Source organism: Geotrypetes seraphini, chromosome 2, assembly GCF_902459505.1.
Source record: "Geotrypetes seraphini chromosome 2, aGeoSer1.1, whole genome shotgun sequence".
Lineage (NCBI taxonomy): Eukaryota > Metazoa > Chordata > Amphibia > Gymnophiona > Dermophiidae > Geotrypetes > Geotrypetes seraphini.
This window is the reverse complement of record NC_047085.1, coordinates 245619407-245642930: the sequence shown is the minus strand read 5'-3', so window position 1 is coordinate 245642930 and position 23524 is coordinate 245619407.

Below are 23524 nucleotides of genomic sequence, written 5' to 3'. Positions count from 1 at the left end.
CAATGGGCTTCCTTCAGGAAAGGTGTGATATGATCAAATTACAAAGGTTATAAATAAGTCTAATGGTCGGATTCTGTATGATCTGAAGTTTATGTATATCATTCTGACATAAGCCAGCATATAAGGAGTAATGGTAGTCTATTTGTTGAATCACTAATGAGTGCACAAGAATGTTCAGTGCTTCTTGGAAAAGTAAAGAATATATAGAGCTAATCAAATGCAATAAATTCCTAACTACCCTTGAGATTTGCGAATGGTATGTTAATTTCAAATCTAGAATCACCCCCAAAATTTTAGTGTACCTTCTCTAATTCCGCTATATCTTTTTTGAGATATGTTGACCAGAATTGCACACAGTATTCGAGGTGTGGCCGTGCCATCGAGTGATACAATGGCATTATAACATTTTCATCTTTGTTTTCCATTCCTTTCCTGATAATTCCTAACATTCTATTTGCTTTCTTAGCAGCCGCTGCACACTGAGCTGAGGGTTTCAACGTATCCTCAACAATGACACCTAGATCCTGGTCAGTGACTTCTAACATAGAACCCAGCATCACGTAGCTATAGGTCGGGTTCCTCTTTCCCACATGCATCACTTTGCACTTGCTCACATTAAATGTCATCTGCCATTCTGATGCCCAGTCCTCGTCTGACATGGTCCTCTTGCGGCCATTTTACACCTGCACTAAAAGTGGCCTTACTGCCTGGGAAAGTCCCATGCTAGTGTTTAGTGCAGCTTAGTAAAAGGGCCCCTGAATTTTTTAATTGTATTTATAATTACTTGATATGTTGCCATTAAGACTGAAAGATATCAGAGTGGTTTACATTAGAGAAAGGCAAAAGAGATATAAGGACTTCAAATGAAAGAGTAGAGAAATGTAAAGCAGAAAGCAATAGAGATTAGCGAGAGAGATTTAAAGTAGAGAATAATAGAGGGGAAGCACAAATTCAGCAACCTATTAGACATTAGTTGTAGGCTTACTTAAAAAACAAAACAAACAGATTTTCACCACTTTTGAAACTTTAACATAGTAATGTGAAGGAAAATAGTAATGTGAAGGAAGATAATTTCAGAGTGGTGATCCAGATAAGCAAAACTAGGGTCTCTAAAGAGATACTGTATATCAAATCCATGACCCTTACCCTGGTAACATCTATGTACGCAGATATGGGAGGACAGAGAGAGGGCCAGTAAAAAGGCTTGGACTGAATAGAGAAGGCAAGAAGACAAATATGGTGTGATAAGATCAGCCAGATATGGGAGCATACAGAGTAGAAAGAATGATGGATTAGTAACAAAATCTTGAATTTTGTATGAATTTTATGAGGATTCAGTGTTTAGCCTTAAGCTTTGGAATATCTAATGTGGTTTTGATGGCTCTACCAAAATCAATGACAGCAAAGGGAATATTATGAGGAATTATAATTGTATAGTGACATACATTCATTTGTCTGTCTTATCTGCTTTATTATTTTCTTCTAGTGGTACCATATCAAACTTTTGTTTTTATATATGGGGAATGATGAGATGGGGCTCCCTAGTATAACACTATGGGCTCTTTTTACTAAGGTGCGCTAGGGCTTTAACGCGTGGAATAGCGCAGCCTCATTGCCCCGTGCGCTAGACCTTAACGCCAGCATTGAGCTGGCGTTAGTTCTAGAAGCGTAGCACATAGTGTAGCGCACGCTAAATTCCTGCGTGTGATAAAAACCGCTAGTGCACCTTAGTAAAAGGAGCCCTATGTAACACGATTTATGTTCCTGAGCAGTAAATGTAATTTCCTAATAACATTGGGACTCATACATCAGCCATTCTGAACTACATCACCATTTCCAATAAAAACTCTTACAATGTTCTATTGGGCAAATATTGGCCGCAGCTTTATTTCATATTATTTAAACATTAATTTTCAAACTTTTGAAAATATACCAAACTTAACTCTTAACAATTTATGATTTCCTTTCAAGAGCTATTCGGTATCGACACTAGCTCTCTTATCCAAACTTTCCCTAATCTCTCGGTGACTTACGGTGTCGTCAAGTCACCTCACCTCGTGGCGGTGTCGCACACGAGGACATATTTACTATTCACAATCATAGTACTTCAAATTTTATCTGCCTATCATAAGGCTCAGGTCATAGGCCAAAAGCAGTGACAGAATTTCTTGTCACTGCTCCCCCCACTACTGCAGCCAACTAGCCCAATAAACAAGTCTGTAACAAATCCTGAATGGAACTAAGAAAAATATTTACCCCAATTAAAGATAAATGGATGCAATCCGGGCAAAATAAACCCGGACATTCCACTGAAATGAGGTCATGGACCAAGACCAGACCTCCCATCATAGCTATAAATTTTGACACTTCAGCATTCACTCGCCAGCGAAGCCGCTCAATAGCGGCAGGCTTACGTGCACCCTTCCAGCAACGGCAAGGAAGAATGTGAGACCATACCAGGCGTGCTGCAGGGAAGGAGCAGGCAATGGACAATACATCTTGCTTTATTTGGCGAATTAATTCAACCCCTGTGACAGAGCATAAATCATTGCCCCCCAAATGCACTAATATAAGCAGTGGAGAGGAGAAACGATGAGCTTGATGCAAAGTAGGCAACAGCTGCTCCCAAATCATTCCTCGAATTCCAAGCCAGCGAATCCAGACACCAGCCTCAGCCAGGCCCAAATTGTAACCCCAGCAGGATTCTCTGGCATGCTTATGGGCCCAAAAGATGTGAGAGTGTCCACAGAGCCAGACGCAGATATCTGGAGACAAAGAGAGCATTGGTCAAGGACCTGAAAAATAAACTAACAAACATCAGTATCACCCAACTCAATCATGCCAACTCTCTCACATAACCCTTATATTGATTGGAACGCCAACGTCCCACTCTCTGAATCAGCGCCGGAGGTGCACCAGCAGCTGCTGCAGAAGTGGCTGCCCCAATTCTAAAAGAATGGGTTCCAAATTCCCGAGGATCATAGCCTAGGGCAGTCACACTCTTCTTTAAGAGAGCTGCAAATTGATAACGAGTTAAAGGTAAGGAATTCATATGCTCCAACCAATAAAGGCCCCCCGAAGGTCGAACACCACTATAGCGGAATGCCAAATGTATCGGGCACACCGCCAAATTATTCAACCTCCGCAACACAGACCAGACTCCTCTACCCTCTTGATCCGTTTTGGTCCTACGAAAATGGAGCTTCAGATAAGAGTCCTCCAAAATAACGTCCTGAAAAAGCAAACCAGATTCTCCAACTGCCCGGTGTGATGGCGCTACTAACTCTCCAACCTGACATGCTGCAAAGAAAGCCACTACAAAGGCTAATTGAAACAATAGGGTTTCATACTCAGATGAGCAAATACTGGACAGCTGACCACATAGCAAAACCAACATTTCATAAGTAATAGGACCGCGTCGCAAATGCGGACGGTACTCAACTCCCGACCGCGCATATCCTTTTAAAAGCTGTTTAACTAAAAATGTCCCAGTGACATTCGGCCATTTATATAAACGAGACACAAAAGCTAAACTAGCTATTGTTTGAGACACCATCGCAAATGACCATCCCTGTTGGGCACAATATCCTATGAATGCCACAAGTGTCGGTTCCGAAATAGGGAAATCACAACCAGAATACTGCTGTTCCAAAAAGAACAGTAAACGCCTCCATCCAAGTGCATAAGATTTCCAAGTATTAGGTGCTAAAGACCGATGCAAGAGCTGCTGACCGCCCGCTGGAAGATCTCCCATAATTCCTCCCTCATGGGTGTCGGGAAGCCATCCGCTGCACGAGCTAGCGCTCTGAACTGGGACCACTGTGAACGAGAAAGTGCATCAGCTATTTCATTTAAAACCCCTGGCACATGCCTTGCTGACAAACACACATTCAGATGCAAACATGCTAGCACAATGAGTCTCAGCAGCTCTATCAATCTAGGGCATTTTGCCGACTGGCGATTAAGAGCTGAAACCACCGCTAAATTGTCTGAAAATATGACTACTTTCTTGTTAGCCAAACGAGCCCCCCAAGTATCCAAAGCTACCCATACTGGAAACAGCTCCTGCAAGGCAATATTGGTACACAAACCAGCTGATCTCCACCAGTGCGGCCACTGATGAGCACACCAGGCCCCACCCAAAAACACACCAAATCCAATCTCGCCAGACGCATCTGTAAACAATTGAAGATCAGAACTAGAAACCGCAGCAGATTGCCAAATACAGGCACCATTAAAAGACAACAGAAATGAATGCCACAGTCTCAAATCCTGACGTACCGCACTTGTCAAACGCACTTTATAATACGGTCTGTTCAGACCCACTGACAACAATGCCAAACGCCTAGAAAATACTCTCCCCATCGGAATAACTCTGGCTGCAAAATTGAAATGGCCAACCAAAGTTTGGATTTCTTTTAAAGTTAATTTTTTCCTGGCACATGCTGACTCAATAGCTGCCACCAAATTTTGCACTTTATGCAAAGGCAGACGGGATTCCATCCGAACTGAGTCCAATTCAATCCCTAAAAATATCAAAGAGGTCACAGGCCCTGCACACTTATCTTGAGCCAACGGGATCCCTAAGGCATCTGCAACCGCTTGAAAGGCGGACATCAAATCAGCACATTCCTGGGAATCAGGAGTCCCAACAAACAAGAAATCGTCCAAATAATGGACAATGGAACTGCTCCCACTCACTTGTTGCACAACCCAGTGCACAAAAGTAGAAAATGCCTCAAAATATATGCAAGAAATGGAACATCCCATTGGCATACATTTGTCAAAATAATAATGACCCTCAAAATGGAAACCAAGCAGGTGAAACGCAGTGGGATGCACAGGCAACAAACGGAATGCTGATTCAATGTCAGCCTTAGCCATCATGGACCCTCTACCAAAATTCCGCACCAAAGCAACTGCCTCATCAAACGAGGCATATTGTACAGTACAGAGCTGTGGATCAATAAAATCATTAACACTGGAACCTGCTGGGTAAGACAGATTGTGTATCAGCCGAAAAGTACCAGGTTCCTTCTTTGGTATAATACCTAACGGGGATACCACTAAATCTTTAAATGGAGGAACCCGAAATGGCCCCGCAATCCTACCCAAACTGAGCTCCTTCTGTAACTTAGCACAGACAACATCCCTATGCAAAGCCACAGATTGAGAATTTTGTGAGCGATGCCGCAAAGGCGGCCCTCAAACGGTATGGGGAAACCTTCAAAAAATCCAACCCTCAAAAGATTAGCATCACCCCTATTTGGATACAAATTTAACCAAACTTGTAAAACCTTATTATTAATGGGGGAAGGAGCTTTGCCCACCACTCCTTGTGGCAAAAGACCCTGAATTTCCAAAAAACTGCCCCCGACCGGGTTGCATGCCTCCCGGGCAATGAAAGGCTGGGTGGCCTCCCATACACTGACTGCAACAGTGTCGGGAGCGACATGTGGAGCGAGTACAGCGCCCCGCATTAAATTGAAAACATGCTGGGGGCGCCAAACCCCCTTTGACACCAATTCCCCTTCCTGTTCCCACATCAGGCCCGAAGCCCTCAGCCGCGGGAGCCCACCGAGTACCTGCACCTCCCGGTCCCCCCTGCATATTTCCACTCCCAAACTGTTCACCTGCTGAGCCGAGGGTCCGAAAGGACGCCCCCCGGGAAGGAGTCATCTCAGCTAGCCACAGGTCAACATCCCGCACCCCCCAACAATCCGCTTTATCACGCACTAGACTTTTCCTAAACTGTTCGTCATAATTAAGCCAAAACCATCCCCCATAAGTCCTGTACGCTCTCAAGATGAGATCCGCATAACGCAACAACCCAGGATATAAATCAGGATGAGCCTCACCTAGCACACTAGCAAATACATTAAATCCTAATAACCAATTAAATATATTCTTTGCTATCCGACCACCTTTTTTCTTAGCATCCTCTTTACTACTATCCTTAGTCTGAGTCCCCGTATTTTCCCGCGCTAAAAGAGTGAAAAAATCAATAAACTTGCCCCTCAAAATCTTCCTTTTCCACTTAGGAGAAATATGACAATCCAACGGAGCAATATCACATAATGTATGCCCCTTTCTAGATAAACCCGGCGCACCACCGTCACTAGGACGAAACCCCCCAACAGCCGTCCGGACAGAACTAATCCTCACTTCCTCTTCCGATGAAGAAGATGAAGAAGACTGCGAGGACCCGGATGAGTCTGAGGACTCCCATACTGACAAAGGATCCGACCCAACCATATGCCGCTGACGCTTCTCACGATCCATGTGCTTTACTATGGCGCAGGCGCTTCAAAAACTTTTTATCCCGTAAACTTTTACGCAATGCCTTTTTACCAGCATGCTGTAACCCAAGCGATTGTCCCTCTCGTGAGGACTCCCCTAAATCACTCCCCCGCACCTCACCTAACGCAGAGAGCAAAGAATGAACCAACTCACCAGATGTCCGCGGTATCGCTGCAACACTGGTACTGGCCACAGCAACTTCATCACTCGCAGCCCTGACGGTGCCCGGGACTGGAACTGGCTCCACATCACAGGTCCGAGATTCCTCCGCTGTGCCACTAGGCTCTGCAGTCACCGGAACAGCCTTCCTGGCAGCTTGCCTGAGCGGTCGAGCCCGTCCAGCACCATCCTTGTGCCCTTTAGGCTGCTGTTTACCTGTAGTCAAGGGAACCCTTTTCCCAACCCCAGACTTACCCTGCTTTCCCCCTGTCACTCTCTGCTGACTACTAGCACCTGTTTTCTTCACCCCACCCATCCTGCTCCTCCAATAACCAAATGAATTAAACCCCCCCTTGTAAAGCAAAGTTATAACCCTGAATCCACTCACCCACCCACTGGCACTCACACTACGAACACTAAGAATCACAATTCTGTACCCACACAAGCCACTGTCACACAGACTACTGTGCTCTGAACTGAGAACACCCTACCCGGTATCAGCAACACTGCCTCCCAAACCTCAGATCACACAAAAAAGCCCCTTTCCCACTTTGACCCTAGAGAAAACACTGCACACACAAAAACTCTAACAAATGTATCCCCCGACTGCAAACAACCCCCCAACCGGACCCGACTGTAACACGAGCAAATCTCAACCTGCCTGATAACCGCCGTAAAAGACCTGAAAGCCACTGTCCGGATTCCCCCGTCGGCACTGCAAAGCTCTCCCTCCGTGTCAGAGACGCGCCGCCAGCCGGAAACTCCACCCACTGAATCGGTCACCCGACCCCGCACAAGAAAGTGCTAGCGGCCCGACTACGACACCCTTCCCTGCACATAGAAAAAACAGCCGGCACGGGCGTAAATCAAAGAAGGCAAGCAGATTGAACTTACCCCGGCGGCACAGAAGGGGGGGGGAGTGAAACCTCCACACACTCGAGCTCCGGCCTCTTCACGACGACTCGAATCCTTCCTTTATACCACCACCAATCTAGTAAGTACCAGAGCAAGCCAATACACCTTGACCACTCAAAAATTCGGAATTACAAATACCACGAAACTAAAAACCCTTTCCTCTCCTCCCTAGCTCTTTCCTCCGTGTTTCCAATTTAGCCCACCAATTTCTTTCCTACTCTCCTCATCCCCAGCTACACCCTTTTTCCTTTTTCCTCCAATCCCCTGCTTTTATCACCCACCAATCAAAATTATCTTCCTTGTTGCTAACCCTTTGCTCTTCATTCCAACCCCCAATCCACCCTTTTCTTTAACTGTTTAGGCCTTTGATATCGCCCACTGTTATTGGCCACCCAGATTAACTGTGTGGCCTTTTTTATTTATGCCTAAAATCTAAAGAAAATGTTTATTTCCTTAAAACTTTGGTTTTGTGACCAGGATAGTCAAATTACTTATTTAAAATGTGAAAACACACAAATTTTCATCCTTTCGTTCTTATAAAGTCATAAAAAGCAGCATATGAATCAAAATTAGCATGTATTTATATTGAAGTTATGCAAAGATGACCACAGAAGTGAGTAGTTTTTCAAGATTTGTGATTATATTGTAAGTCAGTTTCACAAATCAGCCCCAGATGTAGTCTCCCATCATGTTCTCATTATATTGGTAACAGCATTCAAAGTCTAGTATATCCCAGTGGAAGCACTCACCTTGGTCCTATGAGCATACTTCCCTGTTCTCTTTGAATGTCTCAAGAAGAGCATCAAGGACATAGACTTTGAGAGACACCCTACAACAGCCCATTTTGCTGTAATTCTTCACCAGATTCTCAACCAACTCCAGCAGTTTATGGCTTTTTGATTGCCCAGGAAGCCCAAAACTACTGCAATAATGCCATTCCAAGCCACTTTTTCCTTCCTAGTTAGCTTCTTGGGGAATTCTGTGCATTCTGGAATCTTTTTTATCTATGGTCTACGAAGACACCAGCTTTGACTTTTGTTTCAGACAGATTAGGGAAGATGTCTTGAAGGTACTTGAAGGCTGCCAACTCCTTATCTAGAGCTCTGACATATTGTTTCATTAAGTCCAATTTGATGTGCAATGGTAGCATCAGCACCTTCTGGGGATCCACCAGTGGTTACCATTTAACATTGTTTTTCCCCACAGAGAACTTGTTCCACTGTGGCCAGTCCTACCTTTGGTAGTGTGCCTTTATGTCCCTGCTGTCCCTAAGGCAGAGATAGTAGGGCAACTTGGTAAAATCACCTTGGAGACCCATTAGGGTTGCCACCATTTTGAAGTCTCCAATATCCTCCCAGACTTTCTCATCATACATCATGACACCAAGTAAGGTCTTGATGCTGTTGTAATCCTCTTTGAAATGCACTGAGTGAGTCAGTGGAAGAGGTGGGTATTTTTTCCATTATGGAGAAGCATGGCTTTGATGTTCCTGGATGAGCTGTCAATGAAGAGACACCACTCTTTCAGGTTACAGGCAATTCAAATTGCCTCAAACAGACTTGTCACATCATGGCAGAAGCAGAGCCCATCTTGATGGGTGAAAAAGGTGGAAAATCTTGGTGGTGCTTCCTCTGGATCTGTGACTTGCATACTTTCATCCAACAAATTCCACTGCATGAGCCTAGAAGTCAAAAGCATGGCATTGGACTTGGTGTGACCAAGATATATGATCAAGTCATTGAGGTCTTTTTGGTTTAGATAGTATGAATTTCTCTCATCAGCAGCACCACTGATATTGTAAAATGAATCTCTAATGTCTGTGAAAAATTGCAAGAGGACCTTGTGAGACTGAGAGAATAGACGCCAAAATGGCAGATGACGTCTAATGTGAGCAAGTGCAAAGTGATGCACATGGGAAAGAGGAATCTGAACTATAGCTATGTGATGCAGGGTTCTATGTTAGGGGTCACTGCGCAGGAAAAGGATCTAGGTGGCATTGTTGAGGATACGTTGAAACTCTCAGTTCAATGAGTGGTGGTGGCTAAGGAAGCAAATAGAATGTTAGAAATTATCAGGAATGGAATGGAAAGCAAAGATGTAAATAGATTAAGGGTTGACTAGGGAGAAAACAGAACTACACTAATAGATAGGAAAGAAGGGCATACAGAGAAGAGGCGGAAGGATGTCTTTAACAGGCAGGCCCCCAGAGCAGCCAATCAATAATTACATTACATTAGTGATTTCTATTCCATCATTACCTTGCGGTTCAAGAAAGAAAGATAAATAAATAATTGAGTTAGCATATGTTACACAAATAAGACTGGTGGAAGGAGACTAAGGCCCAAATTCTGTAACCAGCACCTAAAGTTAGGCACCTATTTTGGAGGCGCCCAACTAGATAGGTGCCTATCTAAATTGAATAACAAGCTCAATTAAACTTTTTAATCAGCAATAATTGAAACTTAGGCACCTATCAAGAAAGCGAGAATCTGTAACAAGGCGCCTCTAAAAATGTAGGCGGCCTTCAAAAAAATAGGCGCTAAGCATGTTAGGCGTGGGCGTGGCTATGTGTTGGGCACCTACATACAGAATCACTGCTCTTAAGCGTGGTTAAGCGCTCACATAGGTGCCTAACTTTTAGTTGTGCCTTAAGCTGGCCTATTTAATGGGCGCCTCCAAAATAGGTGCCGCTTAGTGTGATTCACTAAACAGCACCCAATTTTACTTGAATCGCATTGAACAGTGCCTATATAGACGCCTATCTTTTAGGCGCTTCTTAGAGAATTTGCCCTTAAATTCCTCTTAACATTGGGTAGAATAACAGAAAATTTCTAAAATTACAAGGATTTAGGAAGTGAGGGGAGAAGGAGAAATCAGGAAGCTGACCCTAAATAAAGTATAACCAGTACTTCCCGATGCTCTGCCTGCAGTACTGGAAATGAACAGCATAAAAGCAGATATGATTCCAGAAAGGAAAATGAATTAGAAGTACTCTATACATTGCCTACTATATCTCTGGCATGGATCGGGCGAGAAAGCAAATGTTCTCGATTTTTGTTTTTGTTTTTCCCAATCCCCAGCTGTGCTCCAAAGTGAGTTCATAGTAAAATCAAATTCTGTGTCTGGGAGTCATGTCAGTCCTCTTGCCTGGTTAACTACATTACCCACAAATGAAATTATTTTGCTCTGTGGAGAGCACAGAGAATAATAAAGCTGCCTCCTCAGGAGCCCTTTATGCAGATAAAATAAATGCTGTACACCACTAGGGCAAATTTTTCATAAAGGTGGTTAATAAATCTTAATAAAGAAATAAATGAAATGAATGGACCAGTAATATTGCTTTAGTGATAGTGAAATCTTGTATAGTTCCTCAAGAACATTTGCTGAAATTATTTTATACTACCTTTGCCTTGGACAGGAGAAAATTATGGGAAAGTTTCAGTTACTTTTATTGGGTCTTCATTTCCTTCTGCAGGTCTATTTTAAAAGCAAAGGGAATAAGATGCTGAAGTAGATTGGGTTTAATATGCAGTTAAGTACATGATTGCACACACAAAAAAAAAAAAACAAAGGCCACTCAAAATATCCTTACAGACTGCCCCACAGGGACAGTGCTGGGTCCAGGGCAGAAATTTGGGAGGGGAGGCCCCAAAATCTATCAACAGGTGAAATTGCCTTCTCCTTCAGAGGCTTGAGGCCAGTGTCATAGCCAGGCAGCCAATTTGGGGCAGGCTTTACCTCAAAGTGGTTGGGCATCTCTCTTTTTCCCCCTTCTCCCTCCCCCCCCCCCCCCCCCAAGCCCCTGCAGCATTTCTGTTTTTCTTCACGTGTCAGAAGGAAGGTTACTGGGTCAGCCACTGGCAGCATGTAGGAACTGCTACTGGCGGCCTGTGGCTGCTGGGTGAGCGTGCCTGAGCCAAAATTGAGCGTGTCAGGCCTACCCAGGCCCACCCTGTGGCTATGCCTCTGCTTGAGGCATTGTGTAGTCCTAGGGCTCAAGACAATTGCACTGTTTGCATGCCCTAACACCAGCCCTGTCTAGTTGGCACTGTTCACATGGTACCAAGGAGGTGCATGGGTATAGCAAGGCAGAGTCAGCAGTTGTCTTAAGAGTGACGATATTCAGACCACTATCTGGATAATTATTATCTAGGTAAAATTATGGCAGAAAAATTGCTGTCCTAAATTTGTCCAGTTAGCTATCTAGATAGATAATTTAAAACTGAACTTAAAACCTTTCTTTTTAAAGATGCTTTTACAACATAATTTTACAGTTCCAGTATCATGTTTTACTACATTATACCTGTGTTAACTATTTCCTTTTGTATTTTCCCTCTATGTTTCTTCTTTACTTTATGAATTGTATTTCATCCCTCCTTTCCCTTGTTTATTAATGTTAAAATTAAGAGTTCTTACCCATTATTTAAGTAATTGTTTGTACTGTATTGTTTGTTTTATTTTTTTTAAAATTTAATTATTGTAAATTTTAAAGTGTACATCGCTTAGAATATTTGATTAAGCGATTGATCAAGTCTCCTAATAAACTTGAAACTTAAACTTGATAACAGGATGACGCTGTAATTGTTGCAAAATTTTTGAACGTTTAATGGAGGAATTAATTCCCCCCACATTCCAAGTTACAAAATTAACCAGGATCCATTTTCAATAACCATTCCACATCTTCTTCCATCAATACCTGTGTAACCCAGTCATCCCAGCCTCTGACTAGGCTCCACCAGAACATCAGCTGATCATCCAGTGTTGAGGTTAAATAGAGAGCACCATCTCCCCTCTACCATACCCCTATTCCCAGCCCTTCCCCCACTACCACTCTATTATCTCCCTCCCTCCTGAACCCTACCCAAAATTGCATCTCAAGACCTTCCATACAGATCTCAAGTTCTCTAAGAAAGAAGTAAATTCACCACCCCAACCACTCCAATACACACCCCAACTTCCAAGATAAACACCTAATATACATTATACACTCCTTACCACAAACAATCCTCACCTTCAATATTCCAATCATTCTCATCAACACATATTTATACTCAAATAGCATACATTCCTCCAAATCTCACTGCTTTTTAACTTCCCAAACAGACCTCTGATAATCCACCAACCCACCCATGAAAACACAAACACATTCACTCACCCTTCATCCACCTTCCAAATTACAAAAACATCCAAACCATTAGAACAACAACTCTCTCACACCAGCCAACCTGAAGACACATTGCTTCCTGCATTTTTCGCTGTAGATCCTCTTGTTTGTCACCGCCATCCAGAAGGTCCAGCTATATCCTTTCCTCGATCACCAACTTGTTCTCTCTCCGGGAGATTAGGAGCACCTAATTTTTGTAACTCTAGCCAAACTTCCACTACTGTTCAAACCTGCCTAGTCAAGTTCCCCACTGTCAGTGCCAAGGCGAATGGAAAAAGCCATCTATATTTAATACCCTCCCTGCAATATTAATTCATAATGGTAAACCTAAAATATAAAAAAGACCATAAAGCACACTGTTTGCAGAGAAAATGTTAATTATCATTTACGAGTTTCAGGGTTTTTTCAAAGGTGTCAAGGCAGATTACTTTAAAATATGCAATGTCACCTCAGTAACTATAGAAAAATAGAAAAATATAGTGCAAAATATAGACAGCAGATATAAATTCTCTAAACAGACACATTTTGATCACTAAATTGATAATAAAATCATTTTTCCTACCTTTGTTGTCTGGTGATTTCATGAGTCTCTGGTTGCACTTCCTTCTGACTGTGCATCCAATCTTTCTTTCTTTCTTTCTTTTGCATCCAACATTTCTTTCACATTCCAGCCCCATCCCCTTTGGGTCCAGGTCTCTCTCTCTTTTCCCTCTGTAACCCTCCCTAGATCCAATGTCAGTTCTCCTTTCTACCTTTCTTCCAGGTCTCCTCCTCTCTCCCCCTCTGTCTGAACCTCCCATAGTCCTGCATCTGCCTCCTGTCTTTCCCCTTTCATCCAAGCCTTTTTCTCTGTAGTATTTCTAATGTGCTTACAGCCCCCCCTTTCTCTGCCTCTTTCTCTCCTTCTTTCCTTCCTCCCAGCAGATTTTAGCATATCTCTCTCCTCCTTTTTCCCCTCAGATCTAGTATCTGTCTCCTTCCTCTTTTCCTCCTCCCAGGTCTGGTATCTGTCTCCTCTCCTTCCCCATGCTCTGGCATCTCTCTCTCCACTCCCTTCCTCCTGTTCTTCCCTGGTCTTCCTTCTCAATTTATTTTCTGCCTCTCTCTAAATTATTTTTTACTATTCAGTCCTCAATTTCCCTCTTTCACTGTGTCTGCCTATAGCTTGCCACCTCTTTCCCTCACCCCTTCCTGTAACTAACTCTATCTTCTTCCCTCAATCCTGTATTTGCCCTTTTTTCTTTCTCCTCCCCACTTCCTTCCAGCATCTGCTCCCCCTGTCCCTCATACTTCCATTCAGCGGCTGTCCCTTCTCTCCCCCACACTTCCAATCAGTGTCTGTTTCCCTCTCTCTACCCCTTCCATCTACTGTTCACCCTCTGTCTCTCCCCTTCCATTCACTGCCCTCTCTGATCTTTCCATCCAGTGTCCGCCCTCTCTCTCTCTTCCATATGGCATCTTCCCTCTTTCTATGCTCTTTCCATAAACTATCTATCCTGTGCCTCTTCTCTCCTTTGTACATGATTGATTTCAGCTCTATTACCTCTCCATTTTTCTCTCTCTATCACCACCCCCTCCCCATGCTCTGGCATCTCTCTCTTCTCCTTTCTTTCCTTCCCACCCCATGGTCTGGCATCATCCCTTCCCTGATTCCCTGGCATCTCTCTCCTTTCCTTTTCTTCCATCTCTCCCTCCCCCTCCATGCTCTGACATCTCCTCCTTCCTTTCCCCCTTCCTTTTCCCTTGGTCTGGCATACCTTCCTCCTTCACTCCATGCCCTGGCATCTCTTCTTCCCTCCAAGCCCTGGCATCTCCTTTCATTCCCTCTCTCATCTTCCTTCTCCCTCCAGTTGAGTACAGTAACACTCTACCCAATTCTCTCCCCCTCTGCTCCCTTTCCTCCTTCTGTCATCCAAGGCCTGGTGTCTTGAACTTCATCGGGCAGCAGCAGCAGCATTCACAATTCACTGCTGTTGCCGGCTTCAGGCCTTCCTCTCTGTCGGGTCCTGCCTTCATGAAAACAGGAAGTAGGCAGGACCCGGCAGAGAGGAAGGCCTGAAGCTGGCCTAGCTATCTAGTTGTGCTTTTTTTATTATTATGTTTATTAATTTCAGTCTTATCAAGCATAACTTCTACAGAAAGCAAAACTGGTCACATAAAATGTTCTCAACATTATTAGTTGTATTTTTAATGTGAACGTTGTGCAATAGTTTTAGAACAAATAACTTTGTGAGAAGAAAAAAAAGGCACTCATCTGGAATTTAAATTATTCACACCTTCCCACACAGGTGCTTTTGACAATTCTTTATGAATAGTTTTGGCAGTTTGTTAAATTTAGAAGGATTTGATGACTAAAAATGCAGGAAAGTTTGGAAACCTGCATTTCTTTAAATGTGATTTTTCTCACGTATCTTTCAATAATACTAAATCTGTCTAACTTTGCCTAAATCATAAATTAAGGTGGAGATGTTTATAGTCCCCATGTTGCTTGCAAGACCATGGAGTTTCCCTATTAAATGGAGGGGTGTTGACCAGTACAGCAGGCATTTTGGTACCAGGAAAATACATTCTTGAGAAATTACATTACATTAGTGATTTCTATTCCGCCATTACCTTGCGGTTCAAGGCAGATTACATAAAGGATCTATCTGGCCATTTCCAGAGGAATTATAGAATAGTTAGATTGGCTCATAGAGAATAGTTAGATTGGTTCGTAGAGATGAGGTGGTTCTTGTAAACAAAAATTCCTATGTGTCCTTACATTTCTACTTTTTCCAACCATTATTGTTAAAAGCAGCCAGATATGAGCCAGGCTCGACCCACTGACCCTTGTAGAAGGAGCTATTCTGTCTCTTTGTACTCTGCCTTTAGCCAACCCATTCCAAGTTGTGTCTTTTACTTCTGATAATCTTAGAATAAAATCTGTTTTACTATTTGAGATCTAGCTAGGTACTTGAGACCTGGGATGGTCACCGTTGGAAACAGGATACTGGGGCTTGATGGACTTTCGGTCTGTCCCAGTAGGACAGTTCTTATGTTCCTGACTGGCCCAGCAGGCACCAACCCTGGGAAGGCTTGGACATTTCTGTCCCACCTCTGGAATTCTCCCTGCTGCTTCAGTCTTATTGTGTTCTCCAGCTTTGCATTTTGTTCTTATTTTGGCCTTACTTTCTGTTGTCTCAAGATTCCAGCTTCATGCCAAGAACTATCAAGACAGATGAAATGCAAAGGGATGCACAATAGGAAGAATCAACCAAATCATAGTTAACAAATGCTCGAGTCAGCACATTAAGCATGATGTCAAGGCTTTCTGACAATGTCATGTTCGGGAAAGACACTGCCTGTCATGGGCAGGTGCACTGCTCTGGGGTAAGATATATTTCACCAATCGAGGGAGAAACAGTTTCCCTCAGTAACTCAGTGTTTGCTCCAAAGCAGATAGGACAGGCTGACTCAAACAAAAAAATGTGAGTATCCATTGGACCAGCAGGAGGAAGAGATGCTGAGGCCATGAGGAAGACCCAACTTGTTCCCTTCCTCTTTTTCCCCCCATTAAATTATAAGTAGAATAAACGAAATAGCAGGAGATTTAATTGTCATTCTCACATCACCACCATGCCCTTTTCTCTGAAACAACTTTTAGAATATAAGAACAGCCATACTGGGTCAGACCAATAGCTCATCTAGCCCAATGTCCTCTTTCCACAGTGGCAAATCCAGGTCACAAGCATCTGACAGAAACCCAAAGAGTAGAAACGTTCAATGCTACCAATCCCAGGGCAAGCAGTGGCTTCCCTGAAGTCTGTCTCAATAAGACACTGTTGACATTTACTCCAGAACTTGTCTAAATCTTTTTAAACCCATCTACTTCAATTGCTGTTACTATATCCTCTGGCATTGAGTTCTCGAGCTTAACTATTCTTTGGGTAAAAAAAAATATATTTCCTCCTATTGGTTTTAAAAGTATTTCCCTGTAACTTCATTAAGTGTCCCCTGGTCTTTGAATTTTGATGGAATTAAAAAAATTGATTCAATTGTACCCATTCTACACTATTCAGGATTGTTTAGACCTCAATCATATTTCTTCTTAGACCTCTGTTTTCCAAGCTGAAGAGCCCTAATCTCTACTATTTCATCATACAAAAGGAATTCCATCTTGGTCATTCTTCTTTCAACCCTTTCTAATTCCACTATATATTTTTTTGAGATACAGTGACCAGAATGGAATGCAATACTTAAGGTGAGGTTGCACTATGGAATGATACAGAGGCATCATAATAGTCAAGCTTTAGGTAAACTTTCTCACTCTTTGGCATTCATGATGGTGAAAATTTTGGAATGATCTCCCTTCAGAAATTAGATCTTTGTCTTCTTTGATTTGCTTTAGAAAAACATTGAAGACATTTGTATAACAAATTTCTGGATGATAAACAATAGAGTTTAATAGAGAGATTCTGCTATCCAACTACTTATCCCAAATGTTTTTCTGAGTAAACTTTTGTTAACCGGTTCGAGTACGGGCAATGACCCGGCATACAAGACCAAAGATTAGATTAGATTGTGAGCCCACTGGGACAGATAGGGAAAATACCTGAGTACCTGATTGTAAAACCACTTAGATAAAACCTTGATAGGCGGTATATAAAACACCTAGGGTTAGATTTACTATGCAAACCGATCGTGTACCGATCGGTTTGCGACCTGTTTTTCCTCCGACCCAATTCACTAACCTCTGTGCTGATCCGATTCCAATCCATGCATGCAAATGAGGGGAAACGGCATGCAAAGTAGGAAGGATGCAATTCACTAACAAAATTCAGGCACACCGATTGGGCTGGCCAATCCAAAAACAAGCGACTGCTGAGGACCAGTTGCTTGTGCAAAAACCCTGCTCTCAGCCCCGATTCTCCTGCCTTTTTTCTGCCCTGCTCAGACCCTATTCGCCTGCCTTTTTGCCGCCCTGCTCAGCCCCGACTCGCCTGCTCTGCCTTGCGAACCAGTGGTTTTAACCTGCTTTAAAAGTAAAGTAAAAGAATAAAAAAGCACGGACAGAAAATGCATGCGAGGCCATCTACAGGCAAAGAAGATGGTCTGTGCATTCATCAGGATTGCTCAGCGGTGATCTGTGCAGTCGATGGGAGGGCGTTCCTCTGATCGCCCCCATTTCAATATTGTCCCATCATGAATTGGTTGGCCTGCCACGGATCGGTCACGATTGGGCAGGTTAGTGAATCGGGCCCCTAATAAACTTGAAACTTATTTGCTATTCCTTTCTTAAGGTGTTACTCGCCCTGGATAAGGGCGGGAGACAAACAAACAAATTCCTAGCATCCTGTTTGTGTTTTTGGCTGCTGCATATTGGGTGGAAAGTTTCAGTCTATTGTCTTTTTCTTGGGCACTGGACTTTTGTATCAAGTTTCATTAAATACCATATCCAGGATCAGCATTAGGATGCAGCATATGTTGTCTCTTGATATTTAGCAATAGCCTTTGCACACCAGTTGTTCCTCAGCTGCATCAGTATAAAGGAAAATGTTCTTGCTTGTTGGACAGTGGTAAAAAGGACTATTGGAACTGCAGAGTGACTATATGGGATATCATCAGTGGCATAGTAAGGAGGGGATGGGGGAGGGGTGCAATCTGCCCCAGACACAGTCTTTGTAAGGGGCAGAGGCGCCCGTCCTCCTCTCCGGCCTCCCGCATGCGCCCCTTCCCTTCCCTCGTACCTCTTTAATTTTTCCTTGCATGATCAGCATTATGAACTTGCTGCCCGCGTCAGTGTTGCCTCTCTCTGATGTCACTTCTGGGCCCTGCACCTAGGAAGTGACATCGGAGTGATAGTCGACATGACTCGAGCAGCAAGTTCAAGCTGTTGCTCACGCCTGGAAAATGAAAACGTTACGGGGGCAGGGAAGGGGGGTGCATGCACGGGGGGGAGGGGGGTTTGGAAGGAGTGGGGGGGAGGCAGAAGAGGGTGGGGGAAGGGCGCCACCGCTCCGGGTGCCACGTACCCTCACTACGCCACTGGATATCGTATAGTTTTTACTGCAGTTAAATTGATTTTATCAGTAATTTATGCAAGGATCCAATAACTGGCATTTTGGAATGTATTTAATAATGGCCTAGACCACGGGTAGGCAAGTCCGGTCCTCGATAGCCAAAGCCAGGTCAGGTTTTCAGGATATCCACAATGAATATGTATGAGATGGATTTGCATGAATTGCCTCCTTGAGATGGAAATCCATCTCATGCATATTTATTGTGGATATCCTGAAAACCTGACCTGGCTCCGGCTCTTGAGGACCGGAATTGCCTACCCCTGGCCTAGACAATGGCTTAGACTTGAAGACTGAGGATTCTTTTTTTCTATCCATCAATATAGTGCAGGGGTAGGGAACTCCTATCCTCGAGAGCCGTTTTCCAGTCGGGTTTTCAGGATTTCCCCAATGAATATGCATGAGATCTATTTGCATACACTGCTTTCAATGCATATTCATTGAGGAAATCCTGAAAACCCGACTGGAATACGGCTCTTGAGGACCGCAGTTCTCTACCCCTGATATAGTGGATTAGCTTGGTTGGTTCTGTTATTTTATTTTTATTGTGCTGAAGTATTTACAAAGTGCATGTTAAAGTCTCTGCCTCATTCATATTCAGGTATGCACCATTTCTAGGGCATACATATCAGTGTATTGGGGGACCATCTTAAAATACACATGAAGGTTTTACTGCATAGCATACCCACCTTTAAAATGTACAAAAGGACATTAATCTTTCTTGTTGAGCTATGTTGCATAGCCATCTTAGTGCAAAACTTAAGAACATAAGAATTGTCATGTTGGGTTAGAGTAGACCCACTATCTTTTCACTAACAGTGGACAAACCAGGTTCCAAGTACTTGACGGGATCCCAAGCGTAAACAGATTCAATGTTTCCTATGCTCAAGGTTAAGTATTATACCTGGTTTAAAAATGGTTTATGTTATAGACTTTCCCTCCAGAAACTCATACAAACCTTTTTTTTTAAACCCAACTGTTTCTATCAAATTGTCCAGCCAGAAATACTAATGCTTAATTGTGCGAAAAACAATTGTCCTATTTATTTTAATTGCACTACTTAGTAACCCCATGGCATGTGCTTCTTTTGAAAGATTAAACAATCCATTTGTACTTACTTATTCTATTACACTCGTGATTTTATAAGCCCTGTCGTATCACCCCTCAGCCATCTCTCCATTCTGAAGAACCCTAACCTTTCCTCATAGGGAAATTGTTCTGATCCCTTTCTCATTTTGAATACACTTATTTGTACTGTTTCTAGTTCTGCTATTTTTGTTGTTGTTGTTGTTACTGTTTGTCTTATGTGACAACCAGAAGTGCATACAGTACTCAAAGTACAGTTGTACCATAGAGCACTGTGAAGATATTGTGATATTTTATGTCATATTCTTGATTCCTTTCCTAATAATTCTTAAATGGCCATGACACAGAAACCTAAGAGGCTCATAATCGAAAGTTAAATACGTCTAAAAACCCACCCATGTCAGCACTTGGACGATCTAAATGACAGGTCATCCAAGTGCTGATAATCGAAACAGCTTTTTAGACATATCCAGGGACTTTTTAGGCCTCTGAATCCCGCTGTGTGCCCAGGGGCATTTTTGGAGGAGTGGTTAGGGCGAGATGTGGGTCGACCTAGACTTAGTCATCCTGCAGAGATAATCAAAGGTTTGACAAGATTGCCTAAATGGAACTTATACATTGTGAGTTAGATGATGTAAAGACACAGATAAGTGCCCAAAATGTATCCAAAGTGACCAGAGAACCACTATAGGGACAAAGTAAAGACCCACTCATACAGCCCCCCATGTTCACTGACCCCGTCACATCCCCACAAAGTTCAGAATAAAAACATACATACCTGCCTCCAGAACATCAGCACTTGCTATAGGAAAGCCTAGTAGAGCTGCACAGAGGTGGCTTAAGTAGTCTTGGGGGTGGCCTAGTGAACCATAGAAAGGAGGACCCTGGCCCATATGACACTCTAACCACTACATTCATGGTAGAACATGTGAGCTCACCAGAAAAAAACCCAAACCCTACTCTACTGCCATAAAGGTACTAGAGGGGATATGATAGATGATAGAGACTTATAAGATCATGAAGGGCATAGAGAGAGTTGAGAGGGACAGATTCTTCAAACTTTCAAAAAATAAAAAAACAAGAGGGCACTCAGAAAAGTTGATAGGGGACAGATTCAAAACAAATACTAGGAAGTTCTTTTTTACCCAACGTGTGGGGGACACCTGGAATGCGCTTCCAGAGGATGTTATAGGGCAGAGTACGGTACTGGGGTTTAAGAAGGGATTGGACAATTTCCTACTGGAAAAAGGGATAGAGGGGTATAGATAGAGGATTACTGCACAGGTCCTGGACCTGTTGGGCCACCGCGTGAGCGGACTGCTGGGCACGATGGACCTCGTGTCTGACCCGGCAGAGGCATTTCTTATGTTCTTATGTACTTGCAGCCATAAGGGCTATCGGGGTTATAGACAGGTGGGTATGGTGGGTTTTGGGGGGTTCACCATGACCTATAAAGGAGTTCTGGTGAGATGTTTATATAGCACAGTTTTTGTGAAGTGCCCCACTGCTCTCTTGCCATGTCTGGGTGGCCTGTCCATCACAATGCTGGCTCCTCCCAAGTCCAAAAGGTCTTGTTCTGGGCGTTTGGGACTTGGACAAATTTTTGGTCAAGAATATGGTATAAAGATAGATGTAGTGGCAGTCTGGATGATTAAACGCATGGACTTACTTTTTGAAAATGGACATTTTGCCCCTGCCAACTTTGGGCAACTAGCGCCCTACATCCAAATCAGACTTAGATGTTTCTTTTGACTATGCCCCTCCACAGGTTTCCATATAATGAAGACCTGGGCACACACTTCACCTTTATTTCAAATGAAGAATATTATCATCAATCAGTCTGTGCCTGCAAGACGTTACCTCACAAGTTTTCCTTCATTCAAGAATCATTCATTTATTTCAATTTTTTATTTCGGTTTTTTATGGGTCCTCAGAGAGCCACCATGCACTCAAATATATCTCATAGTGCGGGGTGGATATATGAGATATACAGTGGTGCCTCACACAACGAACTTAATTCGTTCCAGGAGCAAGTTTGTTATGCGAAAAGTTCGTTATGTGAAACGCGTTTTCCCATAACAATACATGCAAAAAAAAATAATTCGTTCTGTAGCATAAAATATGCTAAGATGACATAAAAAAAAGATAAATTTATCTTGTTAGAGCTGTTAGCATGATATAGAGGGGATATATGTGAAGGGGAGGGGAGACAGGGGTTTTGTTGATCCTTGCTGTGTATTATAATCACCCCCCACATACTCCCCAGTACCTTTTTTAATTCCTCCCATCTTTCCCAGCCAGTGGCGTACAGGCCAGAAGCGCAGAGATCAGGAGCAATTCCTCTGCACACCTGTGTGGGCCCATGCCGATCTCCGAATGGCTGCAGTTAGTTCTTGTGAGTCCCGCGAGAGCTGACTGCAGCCATTCAGAGATCAGCGCAGGCCCAGGCGGCGGGGGGGGAGGTTTAAAAATATGCGGTGGCGGCGGGGGGAGGTTTAAAAATATGCGATGGCGGCGGGGGGAGGTTTAAAAATATGCGGTGGCGGCGGGGGGAGGTTTAAAATATGTAGCGCCACTGAACGATGCAGCTCGGGCGACTTCGTTGTGTGAAACGAAGTCCGTTGTACGAATCAAGACAAGAAGTTTGTTGTGCGCAGCGTTCGCTGTGCGAGGCGTCCGTTATGCGAGGCACCACTGTATTTGAGTGCGTGGTGGCCCTCTGAGGACCCATAAAAAACCGAAATAAAAAATTGAAATAAATGGATGATTCTTGAATGAAGGAAAACTTGTGAGGTAACGTCTTGCAGGCACAGACTGACCTCCACAGGTTTCAACATATTGTCAAAGGAAAATTTAGCATCATATAGCTACAGTATGGATTATTCTTCCCTTTGTGCATCACTTTGAACGTCTCCATATTAAATTTCAACTGCCATGTGGATGCCTGGCCTTCCAGTCTCCCAAGTCCTTCCTGCACTTTCTTGTCGTTCTCTAGCAATATGACAACCTTAAATAACTTTTGTGTCATCTGCAGATGTGATCACCTCACTCACTGTTCCTTTTCCAGGCCATTTATAAATATGTAAAAAAAAAGCACCAGCCTCAGTACAGATCCTTGTGAAACTCCACTAATTCACTTTCTCTGTAATGAAAACTGACAATTTATCCTACTCTTTGTTCTTTGCGGGTCCTTTCACTAAGGCCTCCTTTTACTAAGCTGCGCTAGCGGTTTTAGCGCGTGCGTAGCGCACGCTGCATTGCCACGTGCACTAGATGCTAATGCCACCATTGAGCTGGCATTAGTTTTTACGCGTAGCGCGGGGGGGGGCAGTGCGCGCTAATCTGCAGCGTGCACTAAAAACGCTAGCGCACCTTAGTAAAAGGAGCCCTAAAGTACGGTAGCCGATTTAGCGCATGTTAACTGATTTAGCCTGTGTTAATTGATTTAGCGCACGCTAAACTCTAATGTGTCCATAGACTATAATGGCACTCATTCACCTGATAGTATAGTTTTCTAACAGCTGCTTTGCATCCCTTTACTCTTAATTTTTTCAGTTTTTCAATTTTTGGGATCCTCAGCGCTACCACTCGGAGCTCAACAGGATTTCATTGCTCTAAGCTTTACGTGCCAGCTCCTCATCAGGTCCCTTTGTTAATTTCTATCTTATATATTTATAAATTATTTGCTTTTGTACAATTTACTTATTTTGTCAACATTTAAGCATGTATTTAGCTTTTATCTTGTGGTCTCTGGCTAGGGGAAACATCACGCCAACATGTTTCGCTGCTAGAGCTTTATCAAGGTGTTACCCCTATAATAGAACAAAAGCTATCAGCATTTACT